The sequence below is a fragment of the Cyrtonyx montezumae genome, unplaced genomic scaffold, assembly GCF_038088225.1.
Source record: "Cyrtonyx montezumae isolate F1298 unplaced genomic scaffold, pur_monq_1.0 scaffold_29, whole genome shotgun sequence".
NCBI lineage: Eukaryota > Metazoa > Chordata > Aves > Galliformes > Odontophoridae > Cyrtonyx > Cyrtonyx montezumae.
Genome location: NW_027072033.1, coordinates 576,245 through 595,905, shown reverse-complemented (window position 1 = coordinate 595,905; position 19,661 = coordinate 576,245).

Genomic DNA, 19,661 nt, shown 5'->3' with positions numbered 1-19,661 from the left:
CTTTGGTGTCCATGCTGAACCTCCTAGTGGCCTCAGAAGCCATAATACGACAGGTCACTCAATTGGTGGCAGAGCTCCTACAGGCCGGGCGCAATAACTAAACAGTGGTGGAAATGTCAAGAGATCCATTCGCTACCACAACCTAGGAGACTAGCCCCTAAAGTAATCCAGTGTGGACCTATTAGGGTCTCAAGAAGACAAGATGACCTGATTAGAGCAGGAGTTCAACTTGAAAAGATCGGTGGATAGCCTAATCAGGAATTATATATACAACTATGGAAGCAATTACCAAAAAGTCAAAGATTCCAATCCTCCCCTAAAAGGGAAGGAATTTGACTCAGAATAGATTCCACAAGACACATGGAATCTAGAAGACTTCATAGTGCCATAAAAAAAAAATGTAAACCTCCTCAAGTGGCCCAGGCAGTCAGGGCAGAGCCATCAGAGGAAAATCACTTGGTGATCACAGAGCTGGTGGCATGACAGAGAAGCCAAAATTCCCCTTTTCCTTGATATCTTGTTCTATAGCGCCTGTAGCTCAAATAAGGGTTATGTCATCACTTTTGCTTGCTTTACATAAGATGGGTTAAAAAGTTTGATGTTGTTGCTAATCAGCATGTACTGCAGCTACCTCTGCTCAATGTAGTAAGAAGATCATATTATACGTTGGATACCGATGACAGCTATTCTGATCTACTTATTCCAGGGAATTATCATTTTCAGTACACTTCTAGGTGTGGATATAGCAGTTAAAGACAGATTTAAACAAATATGCAGAAGAAAAAAAAAAAGTCACACTGTGAGGAGAGGCAGTCACTGCAGTCTGCTTTAATTCAAAGAAAAACACATAGGATGATAAACATATGCTAAATTTACACAGAAAAGGTGGAAGAATGGCTGTCTTCTAGGACCACAGGCAAAAAAAAAAACTCTACTGTAAGTACAGTGAAAAGAATAAAGGACAGCATGTAAATGTTATTAATTGTTTACTGGAAATTTTTAAAATACAAAGTAGACAATGATAGCTGGAATGGCCTAAGTACACTCATGCTGTTCAGACAAGGAAGGCAAATAGCACAGTCTCTTGAGGCTGTTTTCAACTGTCCACTTCTTTTAACCCAAATTTATGCCATACCGTTCTAGTTGCAGTGAATTCCATTAGTAGACATAATACAACAAGATTTGCACAGCTCCTCAGACACTGCTCAATTACTAAAGTTAATCTGACTTGCAGGAAAAAAAAAGCTTATTTATATATTTATATAAGTACATTTTATTCATTTTTATTATTGCTTTTTTTAATGACTAATCTATAGCATTATAGATTAAAGGTTTTAGATTTATATCTAATTATATAGTGTAAAAGACAGAAACTGTTTTTCCTTTCTTTTGTCTCAAAGTTTGCTTCGTAAGGCCTTTTCTGGTGACAAGACTCTGACTGATAACTGCCGGTTATCTGGATGGGTGTTATGGTGCCATTGTCTCTGCTTACGGTTGTAAAGATAAGCAGAAATAGGTGCAAATAGTCTTTCACGTGGGAGTACAGCTTGGAGAAGCTTACCACCACAAAGACAATGCTCCTGCATGGCAATGAAGGCAACATCCGCTGCTGGCTTATCTGTTGGGCCAGACATGTCACACACAAATAAACTCCTGAGAAATGGGGATAAAAGGCCTTCACTGAACTAAGGATTTTGTAGAAGAACTTTCAGAAAAGAACTTGGGAGAAGAACTCCCAAAGAAGAAATCTTTGAGGAGAACTCCCGAAGAGACTTAGGACGGACCCTGAGGCCTGCTTGCTGCCATCTCCCATCCCCCGCGGTGACCGGACAGGTTCCTGAGATCAACGGACCTACTACGAACCTCGCTGGATCCACGGTGGTGATTATATCTCTCTTGCTTTCTGCCAAGTCTCCTTGCTTTTCATCTCTTTTCTATCGCCCACCTTCCCTTCCCCATATCCCTAAGCAACTAGTATTTGTAATAAACTGGTTGGGCTAACATTTGACCCGTTGTGTCTTAATCTCGCCATCGGGTATACATATACATATAAAGAACCTCGTCTCCCTCCTTTATATTGGAGCGTGACATATAGATTATATTCTATATCTCTTTATAGATTATAAAGGTTTTAATTGCATCTGTTAATGTAATATGTTAAAGACTTATTGAATATATTAAATGTTTTCATAACATTGGTTAGCATGCTTAGCTTTTGTATACTTACAAAAGTTAAAGCAATTTGCATTTTTTTGTGTACTTCTTAAACATTCTTTCCTTGCACTTAAGGCACAAAGAGTGACAGTCAAGTGATTTTTACTTTCTCAAATGAAAGTCTTAAAGCAGCCAGGATGTTAGACTATTTAAATATGTCAAACAATCATTTAGTCTTTTGTTTGACTGTGACCCCAGTAGTAACTCTGTTCCACAGTTTTCCTGATCCGCACTATTCCCAGTAAGACCTCCGAAAGCAGAACAAACGAAGTCCATGGATGGCCTTTTTGAATTTGTCAGATTTCAATACAGTTCCATGCTAACCAAATATTTACTTTGACTGCAGCCATACTGTTTTCTGACTTATTGTCTGGATTTACAGCAAATGTTTTTTACAGGAATGTGAGAGTTCACTCCAAAAAGCAAGATTAATTAAATATATGTGCCATGGTTTCACGATATTTCATTGATATTCCACATCATAACACCATGCAGTGCACTGGGAGTTAAAAAGCTAATGCTGCAGCTCCGTGAATTGTCAATAAATATTTCTTAAGATCTGCTTTCTTAGTGGCAGAAGAGAAGAGCGAACTTCAACTTCCAGAGGATTTTATTTTTTCTGTTTATGTTAATGCTGTGGTCTAGTGGTTAGGAGCCGGTGCTTGCACTGCAGACAGCCCAGGTTCGATTCCCCTATACCGAGAACGGAGCAAGAGCATTAACTCTTTAACTCCCAATACATCACATGATGTTATGATATGGAATATAATACAACAAAAATCATAAAACCATAATAGTTTTCCATTTTAAAGGAAAGATGAAACAGACTGGGAGTAGAGACTGCTCTCTTTGCACCCTGGCTGCTTCATCTACAACAGTTGAGTAAGGGAATCAGTTTCAGAAACTCTTTCTCCATGTTCCTCTACTTTACTGAGTAAGTGAAGTTTTTTCCTTATCTTGTTGCAGTAATTTTCTTTCCATGCTCCAGGCTCATTTCCCTACATTTTCCCTTTTTACCCTCCTTCTCTCTCCATGGCGTGGATAAATGAGTCCCTTTATCAAAGAAAGCAGACCGAAACATGAGTTTATGTGTCATCTGTTCATGGGATGGTTTGGCCCAGTTCCATGACAAACAGGGCAGGAGACCCATGGAAACATGTCCCGGGGAAGGGAGAAAATGGGAAACAACAGGGAGATGGGCCTAAAAACAGAACAGTGTCAGTGATCTGAGGAGAAAAACTAATTTACTAAATAAGATATCAAAATAACACAACATAATACAATTGGAATTGAAGCTAATAAAACAAATAAAATGAGAGAGTGCCCAAAACTGAAGGACTTATGCTAAAGCTGATGGGCAAGATGGCTAGGGGACCTCCACTGCTGAGATGAACAGCAAAAGAAGAAGTTTCTGGAACTTGCATGCAGTTTAATCTTCCCCAATGGGTGGAAAATGGGAATGCATAGTCCTCTGGGATATGTAGCTCTTCTGAGAACCAGGTACACAGAAATTCATCAGTCCACAGACTTAGAGTATTAATTCTTTAAGTCATAAGTTCATAAGTTCATAAGTTCATAAGGTTGGAAAGGACCTACAAGATCATCTAGTCCAACCATCCTCCTATCACTATCTCTACCCAACTACTAAATTAAGTCCTTAAGCACCTCATCTAAACGCTTCTTGAACAGCGCTAGGGATGGTGCCTCAACCACCTCCCTAGGCAGGCCATTCCAGTGCCTGACCACTCTTTCAGAAAAGAAATGCTTCCTGAGGTCTAATCTAAATCTTCCCTGGCGCAACTTGTGGCCATTCCCTCTCGTCCTGTCATTACTTATCAGGGAGAAGAGGCCTACCCCCTCCTCACCACAACCCCCCTTCAGGAAGTGGTAGAGTGCTATAAGGTCTCCTCTGAGCCTCCTCTTCTCCAGACTAAACAATCCCAGCTCCCTCAGCCGCTCCTCATAAGACTTGTGCTCCAGGCCCCTCACCAGTTTTGTTGCCCTTCTCTGAACACGCTCCAGGGCCTCAATGTCCTTCTTGTAGTGAGGGGCCCAAAACTGAACACAGTACTCGAGGTGCGGCCGCACCAGAGCTGAGTACAGGGGGATGATCACCTCCCTGCTCCTGCTGGCTACACTATTTCTAATACAGGCCAGGATGCTGTTGGCCTTCTTAGCCACCTGTGCACACTGCCGGCTCATGTTGAGCTGAGCATCAACCAACACCCCCAGGTCCTTTTCCTCTCTACATTCTTCAAGCCATTCTGCCCCAAGCCTATAGCATTGCATGGGGTTATTGTGGCCAAAGTGCAGGACCCGGCACTTGGTCTTATTGAACCTCATCCCATTTTGCTCAGCCCAGCTGTTCAGCCTATCCAAATCCCTCTGAAGGGCCTCCCTACCCTCAGGCAGTTTGACACATCCTCCCAGCTTTGTGTCATCTGCAAAAAAAAAAAAAAGTCCCAGTGCCTCACATCATAGTATGACACGGAATACTGATAAGAAAAATCATGAAACCATGACATTATGCAGAAGTTACAGTAAGTTAGATTTTCACATATTTATCAGCTTCACTATTTATTTTTATTTTTTATTTTTTGGAGTTTAAAAAAGGAAATTGAGCATGCCAAACATGAAAGCAAATTCTGGAAAACTCATAGATTTGAGATAGCAACAGGAAAATAGCAGTCCAATTTTATGTATCCAAAAGAACTGAGTAGAAAGACGGCAATTTTAATACTTTTGGGGAAAAAAATGACCCATTGTTTTGCACAGTAGAATTGTTTTCTAGCAGATCTATCAAAATCTGTAGCATCTAGTGGACAACAGAATCAAGAGTAGCAGGAAGATCCAATGAAATACAGAAGCATTAGTCTAACATTACTAGTGTGCAAAACTTAAGTCTGTTTTGAAAGACAGAATAATTAAAAGCATTTAAGTCAGAAAGGGCAAAAGTTAATAAAAAAATAGGGGCCTAAAATAAGCAAGTCTCGAGAGGTTTTTATTATAGCTCATTTCACAAATGAAGGGAACTCCATACACATCTATCCATCCTAAAGCAGTTGATATTGTGAGCAGCTTCACCTCTGTCCCTGGAAAGGAGATGGAACAGCTTGTTCCTGGATGCCATCTCCAGACAACTGGAAAAAAAAGGTTATCAGGAGTAGCCAGCATGGGTTCACCAAGGGGAGGTCATGCTTGACCAACCTCATGGCCTTCCACATGTAGTCACTGGTTGCATGGATGGGGGGGTGGTGGATGTAGTCTACCTTGATTTCAGCAAGGCATTTGATACTGTCCCCCATGACATCCTTATAACAAAGCTAAGGAAGTGTGGGATAGATGAGTGGACAGTGAAGTGGGTTGAGAACTGGCTGACTGGCAGAGTGCAGAGGGTTGTCGTTGGCAGTGCAGAGTCCGGTTGGAGGCCTGTAACCAGCGGTGTCCCCCAAGGGTCTGTGCTGGGTCCAGTCTTGTTCAACATCTTCATCAATGACCTTGATGAGGGGATAGTGGCCACCCTCAGCAAGTTTGCTGATGATACGAAGTTGGGAGGATTGGCTGACACGCCTGAAGGCTGTGCTGCCATTCAGCAAGACCTGGACAGGATGGAGAGCTGGGCAGTCAGAAACCAGATGAAAATTAACAAAAGCAAGTGTAGAGTCTTACACCTAGGGAGGAATAATTGCATGCATCAGTACAGGCTGGGGGGTGACCTGTTGGACAGGAATTCTCTAGAGAGGGACCTGGGTGTCCTGGTGGACAACAGGCTGACCATGAGCCAGCAGTGTGCTCTCGGGGACAAGAGGGCCAATGGCATTCTGGGATGCATTAAAAAGAGCATGGCCAGCCAGTCAAGGGAGGTGATCCTCCCCCTCTACTCTGCTCTGGTGAGGCCTCATCTGGAGTACTGTGTCCAATTCTGGGCTCCCCAGTACAAAAAAGACAGAGATCTCTTGGAAGGAGTCCAGCGCCGGCCCACAAAGATGGTGCAGGGCCTGGAGGATCTCCCCTATGAAGAAAGGCTAAGTGAACTGGGTCTCTTTAGCCTTGAGAAAAGAAGACTGAGAGGGGACATGATCCAGCTTTATAAATATCTGAGGTGTGGTGGATAAAGTGGGCAAGGCCAGGCTCTTTTCAGCAGTGTGTGGAGACAGAACAAGGGGGAAATGGCCAGAAACTGCAGCACAGGAGGTTCCGCACGAATGTGCGCAAGAACTTCTTTACAGTGAGGGTGACAGAGCACTGGCACAGGCTGCCCAGGGGGGTTGTGGAATCTCCTTCTCTGGAGATATTCAAGACCTGCCTGGATGCCTACCTGTGCGACCTGGTGTAGGGAACCTGCTTTGGCAGGGGGGTTGGACTCGATGATCTCTCAAGGTCCCTTCCAACCCCTATGATTCTATGGTATGACGTCACATTGAAAAAAATAGTAGTCAAACAAGTGGAATTGAAGGACTAGTGCCTAAATTATGAAGGCTGCTGTGAAAGCAGTATGTCCTATTTTATAATGCTGGCCTACTACATCAGAGACAGATGCTGATGTTATGGCAGTATAGTTTGAGCCTTCCTGAGAATAATCCATTAAATGTTGTTGCTGTATGACAGATGGCAGCAGAGAGTTAGTCTGACATTTCAGATTGGCATTTGACATGAAAGTGTGTATTAAGCAAAGGTGTGCCATTGAATTCCTTCACATGGAAAAAAATTGCAACCACTGGCATTCATCAATGCCTGCTTAAAGTTTATGTAGACTAAACAGAGGATGTGAGTGCAGTGAGACAGTGGGTGATGTGTTTCAGTAGTGACGATAGTGTGGGCCATTTCTTCTGGTGCAGATTTTTATGAGAATTGTATGCAGGTTCGTGCTTGTTGCTGGAAAAAATGCATAGCTAATATCAGTAACTATATTGAAAAATAGTATCTTGTAGCTGAGAATTTGCTCTATTAAACTGTGTTGTTGTGTTCTTTGTTGTAGTTTCCATGGCAATTAATAGGAAAACTTACATTCAGAGAAATCTATGGCCAGAACTGAGCAGAACCAATGAGGTTAAGCAAAATGTATGTAAAAATATTAGTAAAAATGCATGTAAAATCATGTCGTTTTGCAGGAAGCCTCTGAAGTTCTGCATTCATGACAGATTGTAATTGCATTATGACAAAATCATGAATGAAAATATAGCTGTGAAAAAGACACATCACATCTGCCTTCGCTTTGAAATCTAAAGGATAAATGATATTTCAGAAGTTCTATATAAGAGAATAACTCTTTCATATCTTTCATACCTTAATCAAGTCTTCACCCTGGACAAATCCTTTCAAAGAAAGAGAAATTTAAACTGAATTGATTGCAGGTGAAGTTTGCTTGAATGATGAAATGAAGTTTTATGTCCCATGAGGAGACTAGAAGATCTTGCCTCCTCTGCTGCTGGCTGTTTTTCTTCTTAAATATGTCTGAGGCAGGGACCAAAAAGGCAGGAATGTTATTTAAGCTCAATAACGAAAGAATAGCTAAAAGTGAACAGGACATAAATGAATTTATTTTTTTTTAATTCAAAATTATCCAATAAATTTCCCTCTGTAAGTACAGTAGTGATGGTGTCATGCAGCTTCTATCTCTGTATATTTCTTTGTAAAGGTAATCCACAGAAAGAAGCATGTATTCCTTTAAGAAAGCCTGGCCTCATCTAATCAAAAATTAAACCACATCCATGAAACAAACAGAGATGTCTGAATTTGCCAGTGACCCTTCTGTAACAAAGTTACTTCAGTGTTAGTCCAGACCTGGAACTGTGTCAGTATATAAGCTGGGTGGCCAGCTGTCAGCTGCACTTCTTAAGCGTTTCCAAAAACTTGTCACGGAGTTATCTCCAGATCTCAGTCCGTGACAGGGACACACGCATGCACAAGGTAATAAATGTAAAATAGCAATAATAATAATAATAATAATAAATTAAAAAAAAAGAGAGAGACAGAGGGAAAGAAAGCAAATTGCCCCACCTTCTGCAGCACAGCAAACCGCAAGAACCATGCGCTCCAGGAGAGGGAGGGAGGGGGAAGGGTACGGAGATAGCAAATGGGACTGAAGAAAAAAAAAACGGCAACAGTCTGAGGAGGAATAGTAATTTACTAAATCCAACAACACAATCAAACTAAATGGGAGAGACAGTAGTATCCAACAATACGAGATCTTACTCTGGTAGACTGCAAAGGAAGCACGTATGCTTTCCTCTGCTGCAAAACCAAGAGAAAGTGTGCACGTCAGAGTGAGAGGTTGGCTAGTGTCCGGGCAGGAGCTCCACCTCTCTTCCTCTGCCCACCAAGTCAAATGTGGCTACTTCCCCTCCCATCTCAGAACTTCAACTCTTAAACTCCCATTGTTTTACATGACGTTCTGATGTGTAATACCAACAGAAAAAATAAAAAAAACACAACAAAACTCTACAGCACTAAGTGATCATCTGGATGCACCACAAACCCCCATTCACTCACTAATTCAGCTATTGGATTATATCCACAAATCGCACAAGCAAAAGTGGCCTTACATTTCTTGTTCTCTAAGTAGGGTAAGGATGGTAAATATTTGGTTTTATGCTTAAATCAACAAGCTGCATTACAGATATAAATGTTCCAGGCAATATATTAAGTAAAATGCCAAATTATCGCTTGACATGTGAAAAACAGATATATTTCTTATGAACAAGAACTGAGATAGATATATTAAAATCCAAGTTCTCTTTTATCAGTTGTGCTGTCTACCAAGCTGCTCTCCCCCTCATGAATACTTCCTATCCTGTATGAACTTGTTGACTAGCAGAGCAAAAGCAGACTCACTGCTGATTTTTTAACAGGTTATGAGAAAGATATAATTCAGTGCTAGCAGAGATTTTGAACTCCCATTATAGCCCAAAATATGATTTGTAAATATGCAGTTTTAAAAGAATGACTAAGAAATAAATTTCCAGAACTCAATAGCTGATCAGAAGTAGACCTGTACAAAGCTGAATTCTGTGAAAGCCTATCACAGTTTAGCTTTATTTCTATGAGAAGTCTTATTATTCATGGTGGCAAATATAAGTATGTACACAAGTACTGGCAAATAAAATTTTTATTTCGTAGATAAAAGAGAGATTGTATCTGACACAAGCTTATTTTTCTAGCTTCATAGGATTAGTAGTAAAGGACTTTTCTTTCAACTAAAAATCAATTAAATACTTGAAACAATACCCTAAAAGCTGTATCTTCACAACCGGATGAAAAATAATATGTGACAGGATCACATTAATGCAGGCAAAGCATAATAATTCAAATGATAAAGTTCAAATCCTAAAACATTTTCAATGAAAATAATAATAATAATAACACCTACTTAAATCAGTTGTCACCTTGAGCAGCATATAAAAAAGAAAAAGGAAAATACGTGCTGCTCGTAAGTATTAAGACATAGCAGAGACAAATAACTAATTTGAACAAGATTCTGTTTCACTGGTACAAGTCATTATAAAGCTGTTAGCAGTTTACCAATGAACATGTTTAAATAATCAATAATTTTCCACATTAATCTAACAGTATAGCAATATTAACTAATATAGCTGTTGTCTTTGGATAGCTTTCTATCTAAATTTAGTATGTCATTATTAGCAAATACATCCGCTCTTTTTTATAAATGGAATTTAGGAAAGAATAATTATACTCAAGTGGAAAACGTCTCATTTGGTCTTACAGAAATGTCATAGACATGAAAAATTTTCCATAGGTGAACACTGCATCTGTACCATTTTTTAAACACTGACCATAAACTCTCCTCTGAAATATTATTCCATTGTTGAAACATCACATTATTTTCCTGTCCACTTTGATCAAACTGTACTTAAGAGTGTTACTTCTGCTCCATTTGAAAAGATATAGATGGTAAACATGAACTAACGTACTACTCAGAGCAGTCATGAGGAATGAGCAGAATGTTTTTATCCAGCTCCTGTTCTACAGTCTTTGAAGTTTGTTAAGCATAAATGAAATTACATCATACAAAAACAAACACAGTACAAAGGAGAAAATAAAAGAGAGTCAATAAATAAATAAAAACAATTTTGCATGGACAACTTTTATCAGCAGTACCTGTGGAGACAGTGTTCACTCGTCTGCTGAACTGGTGGAGAACAAGTTGTCAGTGTGCCTTGTGCAGAAGTCCATTGATTTATATATATCTCCACTGTAAAGGAAGCTTACTGCCAAATCAGTTGTCATTTACTTGTCAATCCCATTCTTTCTTTACAGCTAGTGTAACTTTGTATCATGGATTTAATTTTTTCTTTTGTTGTGTGACTGAGCCTAGCCCCTTCTCCCACCCCTTCCTGAAAGAGGTTCCTTGATTGAGATAAACTATTTTATTAAAAATGATAAGGAATATGAGATTATACAATATAAAAAGAAACAAGAGTAATAAACAAATGCAAAATGGAGGAATGCAAATGGAGCCTCATCGTGCTGCAAGCTCAGTGGTAGGGATCAAAAAAGGATATCTTTACGCCACTCCATCACTCTTCCTCCTGGAAACCACATGGGAAGCATTGAAGTATTTGAGGAACTGCAGTTCTCCCTTAACAGCTGTCCCAGTTCCTTCAGTTCATCACATGGCATCATATTATGGAATACTTACGGAAAATCATAACTTTCTGATTGATATTTACATTGATAACACTCAGGTTTACTTTTATTATTTTAGTTTTCTTAGGCTCTGGAAAACTCTCAGACAGTTGCAGTTGCCTCTCTCTGTTACTATATTTTCATTAATCTTTAACAATATCAAGGTTATTTGACTGTTGAGTTTCTCATATGGGCCAGTAGCAATTATTTCCATGATATGTGGTTATATTCAATGTCACCAATTCTTTCACTGTCTCATATTTTTAATGACAGTATGTATGTAGTATGTAGAGTACAGTGTTCAACCTCACTATAATTTTTAAATATGAACAGAATATTGACTTGGTCAAGGTTTGTGTAATATATGCCATAATGTGCAAAATACATTAAAAAAGTTTTTTTGCTTCATCCCTATTGCACTGGTTTGTTCCAAAATTCTCTTTCTGTACCACTTGTCAGGGATTTTTGCATCCATTTAACTAGTTTTCCTAATTATTGAGCTGAAAAGTCGCTGACCACTCATTTTCCAAACAATTGAAATTGTCTATCTTCGGGTGATTTTTCTCTTCCTTAATGAGTACATTCTCCTGGATGACAAATTTGTACGTCACCTAAGTATTTTTGTTTGTTATTTTAAACATAGGATAACTATGTATGAATCCATCAAATTCTATCTCTGTCAAGACTATAAGACATTTTCTTTAAGCCTGCCTGGATGCCCACAATCTTTCCAATTCATATTAGCCTGTATACGTTCATTTCATTGCTTCATTCAGTACTGAAATGCCCTATTATGCCCTTTAAAAGGGATAGGCAAGGAAGGAGGAGTGGTGCAGTGGACCTCTTTGTTAAGAAGTGTTTCAGTGTTGTAGAGATCAGTACTGGGGAGCAAAACTGTCAGTCAGCATGACTGTAACCTTCATATGTCAGAGTGGAGACTTCAAACTACTTTAAGACATTATCTGGGAAAATCCCTAGGAACTTATTCTTGAAGAGCAAAGTAGTCCAGGAAGATTGAATGCTTCTCAAGAAGAAAGACTTGAAGGTGCAGGAACAGTCTGCCTCCCTGTACCATAAGATGAGCTGGTGTGGAAGATGACCAGTCTGGCTGAATAAAGAAGGAATGAGAGTACAAGGATGCTGCTGGAATATGCAGAGGGAAAATTAGAAAGTCCCAGCAAGAACTTAATCTGACCACCATTGTTAAAGATAAGAATGTTTTTACAAATGTATTAACAGCAGGAGGAAGGCCAAGGAATATCTCTTGTATTTATTAGATATGACAGAGAATGTCTAACTCTAATGAAGAAGAAAAGGCTGAGGGTCTCAGTGTCTTCTTTAATTTTGTTTTTAACAGTCAGACAAGTTATCCTCAAGTTACTTAGCAACCTAAGCTGGAAGACAGGAATAGGAAGCATAATAAAATTCTCACAGCTCAGGAGGAAACAAAAACTTGCTTCTGCACCTGGACTGTCACTAGTGTCCAGATGGGATTTTACTGAGGCAGATGACAGAAGTGGTTGCTAAGTCACTTTACATCATTTGTCAGTAGTCCTAATCAAACAAGAAGGTCCCAGATAAACTGAGACTTGCTAGAGTGCACTCATCTACAGGAGGGGTACAAGGATGATTCAGGAAACTACAGACCTGTCACCATGACCTTGGCATCACATAAGGTAATGAAGCTGATCATCTTGAGTGCTATCACACAACATATGCAGGACCAAAAGGGGATCAGACTTAGTCAATATATGTTGCAGTCACGAAACCACAATGTTGCAGTAGGTGATTGCGAACTCTCGCAATGTAACACGATAGGAGTAGGCATCTGTGGGGTGATACCGATGTGACGTGATTGAACCCCTCCCTTGATCTGACTATGTGGTAGCTTGTAGGGAATGCCACGCCAGCACTAGGAAGTGCCACGTTGGCAACAGAATACTGTGCGTGCTTGGGGGCGTGGACACACAATGAATATAAGTGAGTGCTTGCAGACAATAAAACGTCATCTGCTGCTCACCACATTGGTGTGAAGTGCAGTCATTTGGCTCTGGCTAGTTTAGGTCAGTTTCGTAGACCTTTAACACAGCACCACAAGAACGTGGATAAGGGACCTCTAGAGATCATCAAGTCCAAAACTTTGCTAAAGTAGATTTTCCTGCAGTAGGCTGCACAGGAAAGCATTGAGTTGGACTTTGAACATCTCCAGAGTAGGTAACTCTACAACCTCTCTGGGAAGCCAGCTCCAAAACTCTATCTCCCTCACAGTTAAGCCTTTCCTCATATGGGAGATACTCCAACTCCATAATCATCTTTGTGACCCTCTTTTGTACTCTCTGAAACATCCCTGTCTTTTTTGAAATGGGGAGACCAGAAGTGAATGCATTACTGGAGATGTGGCCACAGCAGGGCAGAGTAGAATGGAAGGATCTCCTTCCTCAACCTGCTGGCCATGGTCTTACTGATGCATCCTAAGAAACCATTGTTAACTAGGGCATGCTGTTGACTCATGGTCAACCTGTTGTCCACCAGAAAACCCAGATTCATCTCCAGCAGGTCATCCTCCAGCCTCTACTGGTGCATACACTCATATCTAGGTGTAGAACACTACTTGCTCCGGTTGAACCTCGTCCATTTCCTCTGCCCATTTCAACAGTTTGTCCAGGTGTCACTGAATGAAAATTAAGCCTTCCAGTGTGCTAGCAACTCCTCTAGCTTTGTATCATTAGCAAACTTGCTGAGGGTGGACTTCATCCCTTCATCCAGACTGTTATTGAAGATATTGAACAAGACCAGGCCCAGCAATGACTCCTGGGAAACAATGCTATTTATAAGCCCCTGTGAGATGCTGTTTTGGACTCTTTTATCTCAAAGTTTGCTTTGAGACCTCTCATTTCAGTTTCTATGATCCATTTAGCATTCCGATTCAAGATTCACATGAAGACCCTCAGCCTTTTCCTGTCTTGCCAGTCCTACCTATGCTTATGCATGACTTCCAGGATCCTGTAAGACTTATTTTGACAGGGTCCAAAGTATGGCCAAGCAACCTCCCAGGGGACGGGCCTTGAAAAAGACTGACCACCTGACTGACATACACGTACCAACACCTGGCATCACCTAGGAAATCATGACTGACAGGAAAGTATAAAGAACTGTTCAAGCAAGATAAAGAGAAGAAAATTAAAAAGGAAGAAAGAAAGAGAATCCTCCTCGTTAACCCAAAGGTATCCTCAGAGCAACAGATTGCTGCGGGAATCCATGGTGGTGAATACTTCCTGCTTTCTATAAAGAATCTTTGCTTTTATTTCCTATCTTTTTACTATCACCTGCCTTCCCTTACCCATCATCCTAGCTATGAATCTGTAGTAAACCAAGAGAACTGCATTTCACCTCTTCACATCGTGAATAACCTCATCTTCAATAATCAGAATGAGACAGCCTCCAACTAGACTGCATCACTGATAACAACTCTCTGAACTTTGTCAGACAATGAGTTCTCAAACCACTGTCTATTCATCTATGACACACTTTCTAAGTTTCATTAAATTTCATGAAAACATGTCCTGTTTGGCCAAACTCGTCTCCCTTTGTGACCTTCGAAAGAACAACAAAGAGGTTTTGAGCAGTCTGGAGCACAAGTTTTATGAGGAGCAGCTGAGGGAACTGAAATTGTTTATTCTGGAGAAGAAAAGACTAGAGGGATACTTTATCACTTTATGCCTAAAATGACTTGGGTGAGTTGGCCTCTTCTACCAGCTAACTAGTGATAGAATCAGAAGAAATGACCTTAATGTGCATCAGAGGAGGTTCAACTTGGATATTTCTTGTCAGAAAAGTGATGTATTGGAACAGGCTTCTCAGGGAGGTTATGGAGTCACCATCCCTGGAATTCAAGAAAAGGGCAGATGTGTTTTAAAAATATAGATATTTTTCTCAATTTCTTCACATGTAGCATTGGTATACTGCTTTATTTTAGTACACAGCTAGCATCAGAGATGTTTATTACGTTGCCACTACATTCTCTCCTTCTTTGTGAGACATTTATTTAATACAACTTATGTATCTATTTCTTAAAATTTTACAAATATAAAAGATAGCTATAACAAGATAAATCACAAGAGAAGAACATCAGCTGTTTGCAGCTGACTATTTCAGCAACAAAGCTACGAAGTATTTTTATACAAAAATATCATGGTATCTCCACTGCCCTGGTCAACAAATTCCCTTCTTTCCCTGCTATATTTTCTTACACATAATCCGCCATTCTTACTTCCTAGAATCAATCATGCAAAAGTATCATGAATTTGAAAGAGCGGTACTACTTTTTTTCCCTCTCATATTTAATATCCATAGCTGCATTTAGAGCCACCAGATACCATTAGGTATATGTTGTGGGAAATACCCAATAGGAAAATAGGATGTAATTTAGTGTCAAAATACCTTCCAGAGATTATGAACTTTCTGAGCATTCTCTGTGGTAAACATGCATAACGTTCTCTGAGAAACAAGAGCTGTGAAGAGAAAGTGATCTTTTACATATGCAAAAGAATCTCCGACATTGCATTTACAAATATAATTTTGGACAGTTTTAACTTCAGAAGTATATTTTATTCCACAAGTCACTGGAGTAAGTTAAGAAATTGTCAGAGCATAATAATAACTGCTTTGGTAGAATAGTTTTAAACTTGTTTGTATAAAAGCTTTTTTGCCTGTAAGGACTTGAGTTATGCATATTAAATTCCCAAATGTAACTGAAAGTAATAACAACAAATGAGAAATTGAATTTACAGTATAAAGAACCTGAGAGAAGGGATGAGATACCTAACTAAATACCTCCAAAGTACGAAAGAACTAGTACAAGTTAGCTAAACAAGTTGTTGTATGGAATCAAGGATATTTAAGTTTCTCAGATTCTCATTCTGCTCTACTAGAGAGGAGGCTGGGGGTACACAATATGTTAGGAAGGGACAGAACTAGTACAGCTGGTATAAACTGGTCAAAGGGATGTGCCACACTGTATGACATACTTTTATAACAATGCATAGTTGACCAGGGTCAGGGGGGGCAGCCACTGCTTGTAGCTAGCTGGGCATAGGTTGCTAGGTAGTGAGCTTGTGCAACACCTGTTTTATGTATAAATATATATATACAGTTGCCATTATCTTTTTTCTCTCTTCATTTTCTTAGTAAATAGTTTTTATCTCAGCCCCCAAGTCTCACTTTGTTGTTGCCCTTGTTCTGGGATTTTTTCAATTCTCTCACTGAGAGGGAAGGGAGAGTGAGTGAACAACCTGCCAGGTTAAACCATAACAATACCAAACCCAATACAAATGTGATCACTGAAAAGGAAAAAGCTTTGCTGGACATCATAATTCAGGTTAAGAAATAACAGCAAGCTATTCACTTCCTATTGTACTGATCTGCTGAGAGGTATGAACTATTTGGTGGTCTGTAAAAGCTAAATGTCTGAAAGCTTTATAATCAATTTTTTCAATCTCTGCTTTGAACAAGACTTTTATTTCTTAACTAATAATTTTTATCGGTTACGTCTCTGGAAGCTGATAGATGCCTCAGTTATGCATACATACAGTAACTTGTTTTTAATTCATTCTCATAATAAACAATATAGTTCGAAAACATAGTTACAGTTTCAAGGGTTATCATTGCATGTGTGGAGTATGTTCCCTTTTAATTTTTATGTTAATTGGATAGAGATTTTTATTATAATTTTCTACACATAAGGCATGAGGGCTGCTTCAGCAAGTATCCATATACACTCTGAGTTGAGGAAAACTCACTTCAAACCTGTCATCTCTTTTTTTTTTTCATCCAAGTACAAAATTGTATGAGTATCAATATAGCGAAGAGTCAGGTCCCGCACTTTGGTCACAGCAACCCCAGGTAACCCTACAGGCTTGGGGAGAAGTGGCTGGAAAGCTGCCTGACAGAGGCACTGATGGCTAGTCAGCTAAATATGAGTGAGCTGCATGCCCAGATGGCCAAGAAGGCCAATGGCATCCTGCCCTGTAACAAGAATGGTGTGGTGAGCAGTTCTAGGGAAATAATCCTTCCCCTTTACTCAGCACTGGTGAGGACCCACAATGTTCAGTTTTGGGCATCTCCATACAGAAAGGATATTGAGGTGCTGGAGCAGGTCCAAAAAAGTGCAATGAAGCTGGTGAAATAATGTTGAGGAATTGGTGCTGTTTGGCCTGGAGAGTAGGAGGCTGAGGGGAGACCTTATTGCTTTCTTCAAATACCTGAAATGTGATTGCAGCAAGAGCAGGGTTGGTCTCTTCTCACTGGTGATAGGTGAAAGGACAAGAGGAAATGGCCTCAAGTTGCCCCAGGGGAGGTTTTGGTTGTATGTCACACTCCAATATAAAGGAGTGAGACGAGGACCGGGTATCCTGCCAACTACACCATTAAAAATGTCACGCTCCAATATAAAGGAGTGAGACTAGGTTCTTTGATTATGTGTATACCCGATGGTGAGATTAAGACACAATGGGTCAAATGTTAGCCTAACCAGTTTATTACAAATCCTAGTTGCTTAGGGATATGGGGAAGGGAAGGTGGGTGATTGAAAAGAGATGAAAAGCAAGGAATCTTGATAGAAAGCAAGGATGGGAGCAAGCAGGCCTCAGGGTCCGTCCTAAGAGTTTCTCCCCTCAGAGAATTCTCCATTTTCTCTTCGGGATTTCTCTGTCAAAGATTTTTTTCTTTGGGAGTTCTTATCCAAAATCCTTGGTTCAGTGAAGGCCTTTTATCCTCCATTTCTCAGGTGTTTTTTCCTTTTCTATTCGTTTTGTGTGACATGTCTGGCCCAACAGGTAAGCCAGCAGCAGATGTTGCCTTCATTGCCATGCAGAAGCATTATTGCCTTTTTTGTGGTGGTCAGCTTCTCCAAGCCATACCCCCCCCCAAAAAAAAGACTATTTGCCCCTATTTCTGCTTATCTTTACAGCCATAAGCAGAGACAATGAGGCACTGTAACATCCATCTAGATAACCGGCAGTTATCAGTCAGAGTCTTGTCACCAGAAAAAGCCTTGCGAGGCAAGCTTTCAGACAAAAGAAAGGCAAACAGTTTCTGTCTTTCACAATATCAGGAAAAACTTCTTTACAGAATGGGTTGTTAAGCACTGGAATAGGCGGTGGTTAGGTCACCATCCCTGAATTCATTTGGATGTGGTGCTCATGGACATGATTTAGTTGTGGGTTGTTAGAGCTCGGGTAGTATGATTAGGTTGCAGTTGGACTTGATGATCTTGACAGTCTTTTCCAACCTGAGAAATTCCATGATTCTAAGTGACAGAGAAGAAATTAGACTACTTTTCTGTGTCTTGAACATTTTCATAAAACTGTCTTCATAGTAACGATACAACATTTCCAAACTTTATTAATGTAAGTACTGTTCTGCAATTTTTCCAGCATAACTCTAAACAGTAATAGATACAACAATAACATATAATACAGACATGGAGAAAAGATCTGATTTTATGCCTGCAGTTTAAAGGAATGACAAATTTGATAATTATTTCTACAGTGTGTTTCCTTTATGGCAGGTCAATTTCTGGAGAATATAATCCTTGTAGATGGAAGGAAATTTTACTTGAAATGAACAAACTTATACAAGCATTATTGATCTCTCAAATATAAAGGATCACATACGTAGACTAGGTTCAATAACTGACAGTAGTGAATTAAAGTTCTGACAGAATAATTCTCACTACAAGTGAGATTTCCATTGCAAAAAGTTTGGTAGGTTGGTTGGTTGGTTTTGATGATTTTTTGTTTGTTTGTTTTTTTGGGGGGTAGGGTTATTTAGTTTTTCTGCTTTCTTTTAGTGCTTTTGTTTGTTTCGTTGGTTTTGGGTTTTTTTTTGGATCAAGAGTCCTGTTTACTCTTAGTTACTGAGTAAAAATCAAGCCTAACACTAGCAAACTGTATCATTCTACTGAAATTAAAAGGCAGTCATTTTAGTTATATTACTTATTCTCAATGCTGAAACAAAGACATTTAGGATCAATTAGAGACAAAAGCAATTTTTCTAGCAATTTAGTTCCCTTCAGCAGTGTTGAAGATCCTAAAAGAAAACAATCAGTTCTACTCTTAACCTCCAGAAAGCCAATTATTCAGTAATTTCATTTTTATTTGCAAAAAAATATATATATATATGCTTATTTACAAGACATCAAAAGCAATTTAATCAATTATTTATCTCCAATCTTCAATTAAAAAAAAATTAACTTCAGCTTCCTTCTAAAATTTTGAAGCAATTTGTTCAATAACTTCATTCCAATTTACAACAAGTTAATTATCCAAGGTCCTGTTCCACAAAGTTTTTTTCTGAAACAACTACTTCACCTAATTGAGCACACAAGCCAATGTACTTCTTGGTAAGCTATAAATTTGTTTCTGGCATTATTGACAACTGAGGCCAGAGTCTTGGTGATAGAGCTTGAAACTGTGTTTCAGAGGACAGAAAGGTATTGATCATCTTTCAGGATCAGCTCCAAGCTGACTTGTTTGTTACAATTTTAGTAGTCTCAAATAAAAATACACAGCAGTAATTACTCTATTTGAATGAATAAAAAAGTACAACTACATATTTATACTTTTTTTTTAATGTTAGCACAGATGATGTGCAAACATCATTTCTACAAGTCACATTGTGATAGCATTAAGTACTTCAGCTGAATTAATTTCCCCTCCAAAATAATTCATAGAATAATTGAATGTATTAATGAAAGTCACAAGACCTAATGATTTTTCTATTTGAGCTTTATGTTACATTTT